General features: G+C 49.1%; 1 long non-coding RNA gene across 1 annotated transcript; it reads left to right on the top strand.

The window, feature by feature from the left end:
- The first annotated feature begins 425 nt into the window (after positions 1–425).
- On the top strand, positions 426–9,323 carry LOC123609219. Its single transcript, XR_006717682.1, has 2 exons — positions 426–1,224; positions 9,113–9,323. It is a non-coding gene; the product is annotated as an uncharacterized LOC123609219 (long non-coding RNA).
- The last annotated feature ends 5,363 nt before the right edge of the window (positions 9,324–14,686 follow it).

Below are 14,686 nucleotides of genomic sequence, written 5' to 3'. Positions count from 1 at the left end.
GCTAGGGAGACACCCTGAGAGACGCCAGTCCTCTCGAGACTGTGTCTGGATGTCCAGCTCGACGGGGACCCGGAGCCCCACGGGCCGAAGCTGGTGCCACCCCACCTTCAGCCGCCTGGTGTGAAATAACACGTGGCACCGTTTTCTGTGCCCGATGCCAGAAGCATCCTCGCTGCTCCCTGATTCTAGAAATGCTGAAAACACCTCCCGGGCTTCTGCGGAGTCAAGTCCTGCTTTGGTTTTGCCCCGGCTCGCCTGGGGCATTTTCCTCTCTTCCTCGTTTGCACGCTCTTTGCTTGACCCTCTCTGGTGACCAGCTCTTTAGTGAGAATCACGTCTCGTTAACGCTTCCACCCAAGTCCCCCTGCCGCCCAGAAGCAGCGAAGAGACTGCCGTTTCCTGCCTCACGTCTGGGGGCCGGGGACTTACACGTGCTAATTCTTAGCCTCGCCTCTGGGCCATTATTACCCTGATTTTACATACGGGCGCGGTCACTGGAGCTCAGAGAGGTTGACGGGCTTGTCTGAGGTCACAAAGCTGGCAGCTGACAGAAACAGAAATCGAGTCCTTACTAGACAGTCTCGTGGCACCTGGGCTGCTCCACGGCCCTGCCTGGGCCTCTGCTGTCCACCGTCTCACCCGCCCTCCTGGCCCCTGCCCTTCACCACGTCCTCACCCTGACCTGGCTTCACTGTCCAGGAGCAGGAGAGGGAGACACCTCCACCGCACGGAAGAGGAAGGAAGGGGGTGTGAGGTGTGGTTGTCACACAGCATCACAAACCACCAAGGTCCTCCGTGACACACGACGACGAGCTAGGCATCCCTGCTCCACTGGTTCTAGGCTTGCCCACGTGACTCACTTAGGCCAGCGGGCATCTGGCGAGAGTCCCACGTGATGGTTCTGGGGAGAACGCGTCTGTTCCCATCGATGTCTTGCACTTTTGCCATCACCACGAGGAAAAGCTTCCTCGGAGCAGCTGCCGCCCCTTGAGCTGGGCCCAGAACGCACACACCTGGAGTGGAGTCATCCCTGAGCTCCGCAGGGAGAAGCTGAGGCTTCCAGCCACGCCCAGCCTAGAACAGTGACTCCAGGCCAAGCGCCGACGCTGCGCGAGGCCAACTGAGGTGAGCAGAGCTGCCCAGCTGCCCCTGTAGACGCTTATGAGGTGGCACGAGGTTCTGGTTATTGGCTACGTGTGCGGTGGGGAAGATCCTCTGTGCTCGGTGAGCGCCTATGTTTTCATGACTCATATCGGTTTACCACATCTTTGACACAAGAAGGGTTTTGGCCTTTGGGTGCTATTTTTAGAAGATCTTGTGGGCCAAGCACTTAACAGAGGACCTGGTAGAGAGTAGACACTTGGTAAATGCAGTCGTGATGATGATGGTTTGGTGACGATGATGATGGTGGTGGTGATGGTGGTGAGGATGACGGTGACGACGATGGTGATCATGGTGGTGGTGACGGTTTGGTGACGTTGATGATGGTGGTGGCGGTGGTGATGCGGTGATGGTAATTTTGTGAGGCACTGCTTAGAACCCTGGCTTCTCAGGGCCACTCCTGAGCTCCTGACTCCTCCACCGAGGAGAACTTCCTTCTAGAGAGACCTTGGTGCTTCAGAAAGCCTCAGGCTTGCAACCCAGGTAGCAGCACCTCCTTCATCTCAGGCCAGTTCCACGGCAGCTGACCCAGGCCTGAGTGGCTCTAACGGCATTTACCTGCCCCTGTGTTTACCACACAGAAGATAACTCTTCAAAAAAAAATTAATGATATTATTATGGAAAATAAATAATCTGAGGCATCACAGAGAAATGTGAATTAAGATGAGCTGTGTGATGGACTTTCCATCTTGTTATTTCTGGAAGGAGGCCAAGACCTGGAAAATAATGAGGTGATAACAAGGAAAAAGAAAGGCTGTCATCCTTCTGTCACCTCCTAGGCCTTCTGGGCAGGTTTAAATCTCTCCTCTCTGTCCCCCGTGGGTTTCCTGGAGCCTTCTGCAGCTGAGCCTAGTGCCGCTGTCACTAGAAGGGGGAGGGGCCACCAAGAGGCACAGGTGAAAGCCAGATTCACATAGTCCGCAAGTGTGGTAGGTCCCCAGGGGAGAAAATGCTCAGGGATGTTCCATTCAAGTGGGAAAGATACTTTCCAAACAAATAAATGAAATGACTGCAGGTACTAACAAATGCTTTAAAGTAAAGAAGGCAAAAAAAAAAAAAAAAAAAAAAAAAAGAGAGAGAAAGAAAATGGTAAGAGAAACTTGAGGTGGGGAAAGGAGTGTTGGGGGTTGAATTATGTGTCACCCCAAAATTCAGATGTTGAAGCCCTAACCCCTTGTCCCTCAGAATGTGACCACATTTGGAGACTGGTCCTTTAAAGAGGTGATTGCATTGAAATGAGTTCAGTAGGAAGGTCCCTAATCCACAATGACACTGTCCTTATAAAAAGGGAAAATTTGGACACAGACACACAGGGAGAACATGACGTGAACGGGAGCCGGGCCGTTTCCTCGCCAAGGAGATAGGCCTGGAGCAGGCTTTCCTCCACAACCCTCAGAAGGGACCAGCCCTGCTGTCATCTTCACAGACCCCAGGACAGAACACGCAGAGTGAATTAGCTGAATTTCCAGGCTCTTTAGCAGGATTGCAGTTGTTTGCAACCTGTCAGTTACTAAAGGCCGTGCTTGAACTGGTAGTAACTCAGCCACTCCCTGCCCATCCCTGAAGTAGGTTCCTCGTCCCTCCCGGCCAGACTCCAGGCCTGTGGCTGCCTTGCTGGTGGCTCGATAGGTCGGAACGAGCCGAAAGGACAGGAAGCTTCCAGAAGAGCTTTACCACGGATCCTCCAGCTCTGGAACCTCTTTCAATCCCAGCCTCAGCCTTTGCTTGCCGAAGGCAGTCCTTACTGCCCATGGGAACCAACGTGAGCCGCGTGTGGCCGCGGACCCAGGACACACTGTGTAACCAGCCTGCCATCTTGCCACTGGCAGCCTCTGCTGCCACCACTGGAGAAACAAGTTCTCAATTTCCTTTCATCTTTGTCTACCACTCAAGCCGTAGAGTAATAAGAAAATAACTCTGACAAGGGTCAAGCTTGTGGATGATACTTTTTTGGTATAATGCTTAGCCAGTTACTTTGCATAAAGCTGGAAAGCGATCGCTCTGTGCCATCAGGCTGTGCTGGTCCTCATCATAGAATGCCATCAGTAAGCGATTTAGAGGGCAAGAACGATCCTTCTACTAGGGTATACATATCTGAGTCCTCACCTTATACTGTTAGATTATAAGCATGCATTCTCAATACTTCTCTTCAGTCTGACACAGAATAATGGCCAGGCTTTCAGGGCTGCTCCTGTTCTGCCTTTATAGTTCTGAGTCTGGCCTCTTTCAACACACCTGGTCCCAGGAAGGCAAGCTCTTTCTGTTTTATTTCCTGCATCTTCAAGATCATACCCTTGAGCTTTGGCAGAAAGTCCATAAGGATTCTGGGCGGCTGTGTCCGGAGGGCCTCAAACTTGCAGAATTCTGAGCCCATTCTCCTTTTTTCTGGGCACAGATCCCCATCTCCTATGACATCCCTGTGACTAAAATGGGGACACACAGGCTGGAGGCAACATGGAGCCCTCATCCAAGGGCTGAGCAACTAGTTGAACAGCTAAACCTAAAATGTGTCCCAGAAGCAGATGAGTGTTAGTTCAAAGGGCTGTCCAGGGGAGGGTCTCCGGGGCCCTTGGCACTTTCTTGTTCCGTATTTGTGTAACACATGGATTCAGACACGACCGGGGCATAGAAAACATATTAACCTAATAGTTAAGAATCTGGGCTGACACTGTATTGCTGGGGTGAATGAAAGCCAACTCTGTTGCTAGCTGAATGTCCTGGGGCAGGTTATTTAACCTCTCTGTGCCTCAGTTTACTCAGCTATATAATGGGGATCATAGTAGTTTTGCCTTTAGAATTGCTGAGTGGTGGGGTGCCTGGGTGGCTCAGTCTGTTAAGTGTCCGACTTCGGCTTGGGTCATGATCGTGCAGCTTGTGAGTTCGAGCCCCGTGTCGGGCTCTGTGCTGACAGCTCAGAGCCTGGAGCCTGCTTCCGATTCTGTGTCTCCTCCTGTCTCTGCCCCTCCCAAGCTCATGTTCTATCTCTCTCTCTGTCTGTCTCTCAATAATAAGTAAACATTAAAACAATTAAAAAAAAAGAAAAGAACTGTTAAGAGTGTTAAGAGTTGGGACTTATGAAGCACCTAGAATTTACCATCTGGGTATTGGCTGTTGTTACTACAGCTACCCTGGTTGTAACAGGGGGGTGGGGCACTGGGGGACAGGAGGAGTAAATGCACCAGTGAGCAGAATAGCATCCAGAATATCTCACTGAGTCATGATGATGGGTGAATTTAATGGTTAAGCTGATCGTTGTGCCCCCAGTGTCTCGAAGTGGTATGGGGAGGAAATGTTCAATAGCAAGTTAAACAGAGGCCAGCCACAGGGTGGGCTCCCCTCCCAAAAAAGCTTATGTAATTTCACTCTGTGCCCCTAGATATGGGTGATCGGAAGAGGGAGAGCATCAACCTTGCCCTAGACAGACGGATCACACATGGACAGATTTGGGGTGCCCCCTGTAAAAAGAGTCCAGACAGGCAGGAACGTGTGCAGAGAGGGGGATGGTGATGCAGGAGCTTGAAAGCGTGCGAATCAAAGTGAGGCTCACCGCAGTGGCAGATAAGGCGCTTGCCATAGAGACGGAGCACGACAGCTTATTACTTGCTCACTAAGTGATGCTTCTAAGTGGGGAGCAGCCCTCCTCCAGCAGTGGGGTGGGTGCCTCCCTTCGTGCTGAAGGAACGTGGGGCCTGTGAGTGGAAGGTTTGTGAAAGCCAGGTCTGGAAATGACCACATGGCCTGCGCTCACATTCATCCCAGGGCCACACCGACCTTCGAGAGAGGGTGGGAAGTGCAGTCTGGCCAATGAGGCCAGAAGAAGAGAACGCTGTCATCAGCCAGTGACCCCTGTCACTCTGCCCAGTGTGAAGAAGGTCCAAGAAACTAAGGATGTCAAGTCTGAGAAAACTTGGGAGAAAACAAGACGTGTCTTCAAACAACGGAAGGGTCTTTTCACGAAAGAGAGGATCATCTTTGTGTCACTCCAAAGGGTAGGAGTCAAATCTGTGGATGCACAGACCTAGGGAAGCAGGTGGGGTGAATCGACCATCCCAGTTTGCCCAGACTCTCTGGTTGTAGCCCTGAAAGTCCCACCTCCTGGGAAACCCTGAGGGGTTTCCAAGGATCAGGGCACTTGGTCATCCTAGTTAGGGCCAATTTTGGGTTGATACAGGTGTGTCTAATCCTAAGAGTTCTCTCGGGCAGTTCTCCTTCCCCCATCTCCATCCCCACTCATTCAGATAGGAGTTATAGTGCTGTTGACTCTGAGTTCAATGTTAACAAACCAATAATATATATTAAATACTGTGTCTTTAAGCAGAAACACACGTACATCAAGGTTGTGGGGTTTTTTTAATTTTTTAATTTTTATTTATTTTTTTGTGTGTAAGAGAGAGAGAGAGAGAGAAATTGTGGGAGGGACAGAGAAGAGGGAGACACAGAATCTGAAGCAGGCTCGAGGCTCCGAGCTGTCAGCACAGCACCCGACATGGGGCTTGAACTCACGAACTGCGAAATCATGACCTGAGCCGAAGTTGGACGCTTAACCGACCGAGCCACCAGGCGCCCCAAGGTTGTGTGTTGAGGAAAATGTTCTGACCAGTGGTTTTCGGAAACCTAACCCTGTATTTCCCCTAGCAGCAATGGTGCGGTATTTGCTAATTCAATGATTGTGATGACATTATAGAATGTAATTACCAAAAAATAACAAGGCCGAATATCTACGCAATGGAATATTTTTTGGCCATAAAAAGAAATGAAGTACTAATACATGTTGTAATGTAGATGAACCTTGAAAACATTACGTTGAGTGAAAGAAGCCAGTCACAAAGACCACGTACTATGTGATTCCGTTTTATGAAATGTCCAGAATAGGGGACTCTCTAGAGACAGAAAGATTAGTGGTTGCTCAGGGCGGGGGGAGGGAAGGGGGTTGGAGAGCAGAGGAGCAATAGCTAAAGGGCACAGGGTTTCTTTGCAAGTGATGAAAATGGTCTAAAATTGGCTTGTGATGGGCACACACATCTATGAATAAACTAAAAAAACACTGAATTGTGCATTTAAAGGGGTGAGTTGTGTGGTATGTGAATTATAGCTCAATAAGCCTGACATCCCTCTGCTCTTCACAGGGGGCTCAGCCCCTGCCCCAGCATCGCTTGTGGGAGCAGCGCCCATGCCTCTCTCTCCGGCGCCACTCTCTCCAGAATGCTAGGGGAGTGGGTTCTCTCCTCACAGGAGGAAGACTTCCCAGCAGAGGTGCCGGTGCAGCCCGGGTGCTCCAGGAGAGCACAGGTTCTCTTCTTTGCTTGTTGAAGCACAATTTAGAAGATCACCCCATGGACATATCAGAGCAGGAAGCCAAGCAGCCCATGGCAGTGGTTCTAGATGACATAGCTGTACGCCTCTTCCGACCCGGAGAGCCTTGTATCAATCAGGAATGCTTTTGCCCACAAGTAACAAAGCACCTGACAAACAGTAGCTGAGCAATGAAGAGAGGTAATTATCTCACACGGCCAGGAGTCCGGAGATCTGCTGGCCCAGGATGGGCACAGGAGATGGACGGCTTCCTCTCCACCATCCTAGGCCTTCCACCTCGTGGTCATGAGACACCAGCAAGCCATGGCCATCACATCAGCACACAGAAGTGTTCTTTGGGACAGGAAGGTGGCAGACGTGCACAACGGCATTTTCCTTACTTGACTTCGCCAGAGTAGCTTGACATCAGGAGCCTCCAAAAGCCCATCAGCAGGCTTGCCCTGTGTCTCATTGGCTACAACTGGGTCACATGCCTGGTCTCCGAGCATCGTGGGATCACAGTGTTGTGCTTAGATCAAGCACGGTGGTGCCTTGGGAGGTTGACAAAATGGAACCCCTATCTCTCTACCTCAACCAAATCCAACCGCTCCCAGCAAAGTGAGACGAGAGATGGGCAGTGGCTGCTAGGGGGGCCGTGACCGCCATGGGGTGATGTAACGGGAGGCAGAGGAATACTGACGGTGTTCTCCTCCAGGGATACTATTTTGACATTTGGAGAACCACCAGAAGAGAGAGAGCGTTTCCTTGGTCCCAGGAGGTGAAGCGTTATTGTGTGACTGGGTATCCATCTTGTGGCCGCCTTCTGGCCTCTGTGTGCCCCTTAGCAACTCCTGATTCTCTGGGAGTGGAATGCGCTTTGAAACGCATGTGTTGGCATTGACGAGGCTGAATGATGGCTCATATCTGGAGATCTGATGCGTCTGTGATGAGCGGTCGGATGCCTTCCACATGTGTGTGCTTTCGCAGACACACACCCTAAATGTGCCCACCTTGTCTTGTGAATACAGCAAAACAGCTGCAACCTTCTAAAAATTAATTGGTTTCTGGATCATTTGCATTTTTTATAGTTTGCCAACAAAAGATAGGGAGAGGGGAGGGAATTTATTAATGTTTGAAGAAATTCTCCAAAAGGGGAGGCAGCGAGCATTTTCAGCGAGACCCAGAGACGCTCATCTAAATACGACACCACGTTGCTTTCCTAGCCGCCTCCCGGGCCAGCCCCTCCGAGGGGAGAATTGATATGCAGCTCTAAAAGTAGACAGCTGCTGTGGGCGCCAGAAACCGCCTGGGGCTCACATTATTTTAGTCGGGGTCTGCATTATGGTTTGGTAACGGCCATTTTCAGAAAACAACCAAGGCAATTTCAGGATTTGCTGTCACAATAGGCACACTAAAAATAAAGTCAGCATAAATAGATTAAGAAATTGACAGAATAACAAGGCATAAAGAATTAGAATGAGTGCACTCGCTCCAGATGACAACCCAGTGCCCGGAGCCGAGGGAGACGGGCGGGGGGCGGGGGGGAGTCTGAGCTGCTGACTCGGTGGTTTCTCCGCTGCCTGACTGTGCCGAGAGCTTTTCACGGGGACAGGGGGACAGCCGGCGCTTAATCTAATTCCACGTTCGTGGCGGCGGAGGCACTAAGCTGAGGAGGGGTAGCCACTTAAAAGTGGCTGACACCCCTTAAAAGACAGATTGGGAGTTTTCCGCAGCTGGCCCTCTAGTCCCAGAGGTGACTTTGGAGAAGGGGAGGGATGTGGTACAGAAGTGTTGGGGGGTGGGGGGGGGGAGAAAAAATGTTTTTAATTCAGTTGTGATATTTGGAGAAAATAAATCTGTGGCAAACTAGCACGAGAGGAAAGAAGAGACAACTATGTGCTAGAAACGGACTGTGTCATCAGAGGTCAATACGTGCTAACTTTGGGGAGGTGGACTCTTCTGATCTAGGCGTTTCAGGCAGTCTTAATCAACTAGTCAGTGGCAGAGCTCTGGTTGGGGATTCTGCAATCCCTCCCCTCCCCCGCTCCCCAAACACACACATACCAGTGTGGCAGGAAGATGTCATCGCTTCTTTCCCACATCCCAAGCTGGGTGCCAGAGAGAAGCAGGCAGGGAGCCCGGGGAAACCCCAAATTCCTCATTGTCTTCACCCTTCACTGATTATAAGCTGAATAGAATAAAGCGACAGACACTTTTTATCAGAACATCTTCTGGCATTTGGGGGGGAACATCATTTCTCAACCAAGTTCCCTGGTGTTAACAGACGTTTGGCGGGGGGAAAAAAAGGTGTTCTTAACGTAAGTTTAGGAAATTTCTGGGTGAATTTGCAGAAGGGCTTCTCAAAGCCCTTAATGTGATAAGGTGCTTTGTGGACCTTGCAGAAGGGATAGGATGGATGAGCTCCTCAAATGAATCTTACCATTAAAACTCACCCTTTTAAGAATTTCTTTTTGGTGGGCCACCTTGAGGGATGTCTCTGGATACTCACCACATGGTTTTCAGCCACCTGAATGTCCTGAAGGCAGGGCCTCCTCCTTGAGAGAGGTGGGAAAGTTAAGGACACGGCCCTCTGCATTCCTGCCTGGCCAGGGCCAGTTTACTTTGAAAAGGGTAACATTTTTATTGTGACTTTTTCCAGTTCGGGGTACCCATTCAGTTGTCTACAGGAGATGTGGATGAAAGACTGAGGACAATGGCAGGAGTTCTCCAGCTTGGGGAAGGAGGAGGGACCACAAGGCCAGTCTAGACCCTGCCTGCTGGTGGATGCCTCGCTTGTGCCCCTCCATGCTGTGCTAGTATTTTGGCAGACCTTCATTACAGGTCAATAAAAGTTACATAAATGAAATGGGGCTCCGCTGCGGAGGCATTTAATCATTTCATTAAGCATACTATTGTGTCCAGGTGCTCTGCCAAGTGTAGACCCGGTTATGACTTCATCTAATTCCTAACTGCTGGGGAAATAAGCGAGCGATTCCTCTGATGTTCCTCTCTCTCAGTACAGCCCTCCCCAGGCAGCTGCAAGAAGACAGGCGGCCAAGATGGGCTCTGCCGGAGGAGTTAACCTCCCGTGTTTTTGTAAGGCAGACAGGACTTCTAATCAATATTTCTCTTGAAGGTTCTCCGGCCTGATTGGAATGAAGAGAAGACGAGGGGGGAGGTCGTGTGCTAGGGTGGAGGGTGAGAGGATGTGGGGGAGCCCTGGGTCCTCCAGCTTGGCCAGGGCTTCAGAGCCTCTTGGGTACCCAGTACTATGTTCCAGAGGGGGGCGTGCACTCTTGGAAAATGTGGTGGGCCCCCCTCCCCGACCTCTGGGAGATCTGTGCATGCATCTGCAGCCAGCCCCACTAGGGCGAGGCTCAAGAAGCTTTGAGGCTGTAGAAGAGCCGTCAGTACTGCCTGTGGTGGGGACCCACCAGTGAGCAGCACTCGTGGAGTGAGAGAGAGGATCCTGTCTGGGCATCGTGGCAGCTGAGAATTTCAATACAGGACTATATGGTGAAAATCGAGATGCTCTCCAGAATAGACCCACACATAGATGGTCAGTTGATTTTCAGCAAAGGCGCAAAGGCATCTCAATGGGGGGAAAGGATGGTCTTTTCAATAAATGATGCTGGGACACCTGGATATCCATCTGCAAAACATGAACTTCCATCCAAACCTCACACCGTATACAAAGTTTATCTTAAAATGGACCACACACCTCAATGCGTGTAGAAGAACGCTGTAAAACTTGTAGAAGAAAACATAGGAAAAAGTTTTGTGACTTTGGTTTAGGCAAAGATTTCTTAGCTACAACACCAAACGCAGGACTCGCATAAGAGGGAATCAAGGTGATAAATTGGATTTCGTCAAGATGAAAAACTTTTGCTCTTCAAAAGAAAATAGAATGAAAAAGTCACACCAAGACTGGGAGAAAATATTTGAACAATACCTATCTGATAAAGGACTTATACCCAGATTGTATTTTTTTTTAACTCTCAAAACTCCACAACAAAGAAAATAAACAACACAATTAAAAACTAGACAGAAGATCTGAACAGACAATTTACCAAATTGTCAGAAAACGCCAAAGAAGATACACAGGAAAGATGCTGAAAAAATTCATCACTAGGGAAGGGAAATATAAATGAAAACCTTGATAAGATACTACCACACACCTACTAAAATGGCTAAATTAGGGGCACCTGGGTGGTTCAGTCAGTTGGGCTGATCCCAGGGTCCAGGGATCAAGCCCCATGTCAGGCTCTGCACTGACTGTGGAGCCTGCTTGGGATTCTCTCCCTGTTCCTTCTTCCCCACTCACACTCAAACTCTCATTCTCGCTCTCTCAAAAAACCAAACAACAACAACAACAAAAAAAAAACCCAAAACAAAAAGAATGGCTAAATTGAAAAGACTGACCATATCTAGTTCTGGTGAGGGTGCAGAACAATGGAATTGCAAATATAAGTCAGAAATAATTGGGTTACTTTCTAGAAAAAGTTATTTTGGAAGAGTGCAATACGACAAAATAATGGTTAATTTGATGTCAGGGACCTACAGCTCAGTGTCCTGGGTCAACATACAGATTACTCCCCACCCCCTCCCATCTGGCACCTCTGTATCAGATATTTGGGGTAAAAAATGAAAAGTTTGGAAACATAAAGAATATCTCTAGGAAGAAAGGTGGGATTTCTCAGTGTATTTCTCTTTCTTTCTTTCTTTCTTTCTTTCTTTCTTTCTTTCTTTCTTTCTTTCTTCTTTCTTTCTTCCTTTCTTTCTTTTTTATATAATTTCTTTTTCTGTTATCCTCAACCAGAATGGAAAAAGTTAAATACAGACTCTTGATAAACTTCCAGACTTGTGCACAGAGACCTTAGGAAGATTGCCAAAAGTTGCAGAAAGTTGTTCATCAATACGTACTATTTGCCAATATTTACCTACTCTTATTTAAAAAAAATCTTTTTTAATATTTATTCATTTTTGAGAGACAGAGAAAGACAGCACTAGCAGGGGAGGGGCACAGAGAGAGGGAGACACAGAATCGGAAGCAGTTTCCAGGCTCCAAGCTGTCAGCTCAGACCCTGATGTGGGGTTTGAACTCATGAACTGGGAGATCATGACCTGAGCTGAGGTCAGATGCTTAACCAACTGAGCCACTCAGGTGCCCCCACCTACTCTTAGGCTAGGCGGTAGTATTTACCTCCTGCTAGAGAGGTTTTATAAATGATAATGCCATTGAGTTTCTGAAGGAAGGTATGAATAGCCAGATTTTAGAGATGATTCAACTGGCCTTCAGATAAGTTAAGTAACTTGCCTAAGGTCACACAACTCCTTAAGTGGCAGAGCCAGGATTGAAACTCAGGTTAGTCTGATATCAGTCCCTGTCTTTTCCCTTCCATTTACTGCTTCCACCAAGGGACTGGTCTCTTGGATATACATATATGGGTCCTCTTGGGGCATGTACTTGACTTACTTCCCTCCTATTTTGTCTTTCATCTTTTATGTAATGGTAAGAGATATGTGTTCATGGTTTGCTCTGTAATTTCTCTCTTTTTTTAATTTTTTCAAACTATACACAAGTACTATATTTATTTTTATTTACTTTAAATTTTTTTAATGTTTATTTTTGAGAGAGAGAGAGAGAGAGAGAGAGAGAGAGAGAGAGAGAGAAAATCTGAAGCAGGATCCAGGCTCTGAGCTGTCAGCACAGAGCCCAATGCTGGCTTGAACTCACACTGTGGGATCATGACCTGAGCAGAAGTCGGACACTTAACTGACTGAGCCACCCAGGTGCCCCTATTTTTTTAAGTTTATTTATTTAGTTTGAGGGAGACAGATACAGTGCAAGTGGGGGGGGGGCAGAGAGAGAGGGTGAGAGAGAGAGAGAGAGAGAGAGAGAGAATCCCAAGGAGGCTCCGCACTGCCAGTTCAGAGCCTGATGCAGGGCTGGAACCCACAAAGCCGTGAGATCATGCCCTGATCTGAAACCAAGAGTCAGATGCTGAACCAACTGAGCCACCCAAGCACCCCTGCTCTGTAATTTCTAATGGCTACAGCATCGGCCCCCCACCCCCACCCCACCGGCAGTTTCCAAATACTTCCCAGGCAGGAATTACACATGCCATCTCTCTCTCTCCCCCTGCCTGTCTCTTCTTCAGCAGCTTGGCCTGTTTCACTAACCCTAAATAGAGAACTTAAAACCTAAACTCCCACAGCTCCAGTCCCCAGACAAGGAAAGAGGCCTAACTGTGGAGTAAGATCACCCCGGAAAACCTCTAGACCTTCTAGTAATGGGGGAAGGTTGTGCTTCAAAACTTCTCTGATCAGTTCTGAAAATGAGGTCATGTTTGACAAACAGCCTTGCTCTGTGCGAGCGGCAGTCAACTCACTTGGCAGGAATAAAGACTTGGAACATGCCGGCGATTCTTTTTAATTGGATGGGGCTCGTGGCTGTACCACAAATCCATGTATTTCTGATGCTGCTGTGGCTGTGTTGTCTTGGCCCTGCCACTCCGGATGGCCGGATGTCCAAAGGGTGCTGCTGGTGCCTGCAGAGAGGAGCCCCTAAGCCTGGGGCAGGGGTGGGGGGGGGTGGTAGCAGAAGCCCCCCCCCACCCAGGGCTCCTCCTACCTGCTGGGATGAGTCCGCTATAGGCCAGCAGGGGCTGGGCTGGAGGGGTGGTGCTTAGGGGGCAAGGGGAGCCAGAGGCTGCAGGGTGCGGGTAGGGGCGGGGTGCACCGGGTGGAGGGACCCGCTTGCACTCACCAGCCCAGGGCTTGGAGGGTCCGACAGTTTGTAGAAAATGCAGATCCTTGCTGACCATCTGCCACTCTATGGGGGTACTGGACCCCATAGCAGGGGTGACGCTAATCCCATGCACCAAAGGGCCAAGCAGGAGGCGGTAAGACAGGGAGCCTTGGAATGCTCGTTTCTGGCTGCAATCACCATTGTGAGATATTAAAACTAAAACAACAGAATGTCACCTCTTGGACATCCATGGACAGCATGTCTGTCCTCCTTTGCTGGCAGCTGCCAAGGTCTTTAGGGAGATGGGTTTGTTGGGTTTTGTTTGTTTTTGTGTTTTGTTGCATGGGAGGGGGTCGTCTGGGAGCAAAGTAGATGAGGCAAGTTTCTATGGAGTCTTTACAATTCTTTTTTCTCTTTTAGAAATGATGCATTAAGGAAAGCAAAGTCACTGGGTCCTCACACTATTCCGGAGGCCTCCAGTATAGTTTCAAGGTTTTTCTCAAGAAAGACAAAGGCATGGCGTCCCTTGCCGTGTGGTAGTTTGCAGGCAGAGTGACCCCTCTGTGAACCCGGAGGGGCCCCAGAGCCTGGAGAGCAGGGTCCCTCTCTGGGCAGCGAGGCTGGGGCTGGCGGTACCATGGCAGGCCCGCCAGGGCCGCAGACAGCAAACGCTGGGCTGCTGTTTCGTGGCTGGGCCTGGGAAGTGCTCTGCGCATGGTGCTGTGTAAGCCGGCCGCCATCAGCGCAAGAGAAGGGTCTTTTGCAGATCTTGGGAAGCTGCTTCTGGACCACAGAACACCTTACCAGAAAGATAAGGGGGGATTCCCCGTGGCGTGTGGGGGTTTGCTGCAAGGCCTGTGAATTGTGCCAAGTTGAGACTCCTCTTGTCCTAAGAAGTCCCTGTTTCACATTCAATAGCATCAAAAAGAACTTACAACACTGTATGGTAAGACCAATTACAGCTTCTAGTCTTTGTCCCGGGTGGGTCTTTAACCCCCCTCTGTAACTAACACATACATCTGAAGAAGAAATCTCAGAATTCAGATAGCCCCTAAATCCACCTGAGCCCGGTCCTCTGGAAAACACCCTTGACATCTACATTATGAGCCCGAGGAAGCTTTGCTTGTAGACTGGGTTGCACTCCCTACAAAGCCCTTGATTTTCACAGCCACCTAAGCTATTTCTCTCTCAAGGCATTGCCTTTGTGTAGAAATTTATCATATTTTTTTCCTCAGTCCAGAAGTGAATTATTTTTTTTTTAAATTGAAGAAATCCTTTAAGCTGTTTTGGACTTATTCAAGCATGTAAAAAGGGTATTTTCCATCCGTAGTTCAGATGCCTAGTATGTTCTCAGATAGCCCAAATAATTTGAATTTAAAACTTTGAATTGGGCCTCTTTATGTAACATCTTAAAAAGGTGCCATTTATGAAGAAAAATATGGTCATGAAATAAAGGATATGGGGAGTAAGTGATCCTGCTGG

The sequence above is a fragment of the Leopardus geoffroyi genome, chromosome B2 (genome assembly GCF_018350155.1).
Source record: "Leopardus geoffroyi isolate Oge1 chromosome B2, O.geoffroyi_Oge1_pat1.0, whole genome shotgun sequence".
Lineage (NCBI taxonomy): Eukaryota > Metazoa > Chordata > Mammalia > Carnivora > Felidae > Leopardus > Leopardus geoffroyi.
This window is presented reverse-complemented; position numbering and strand designations above follow the sequence as displayed.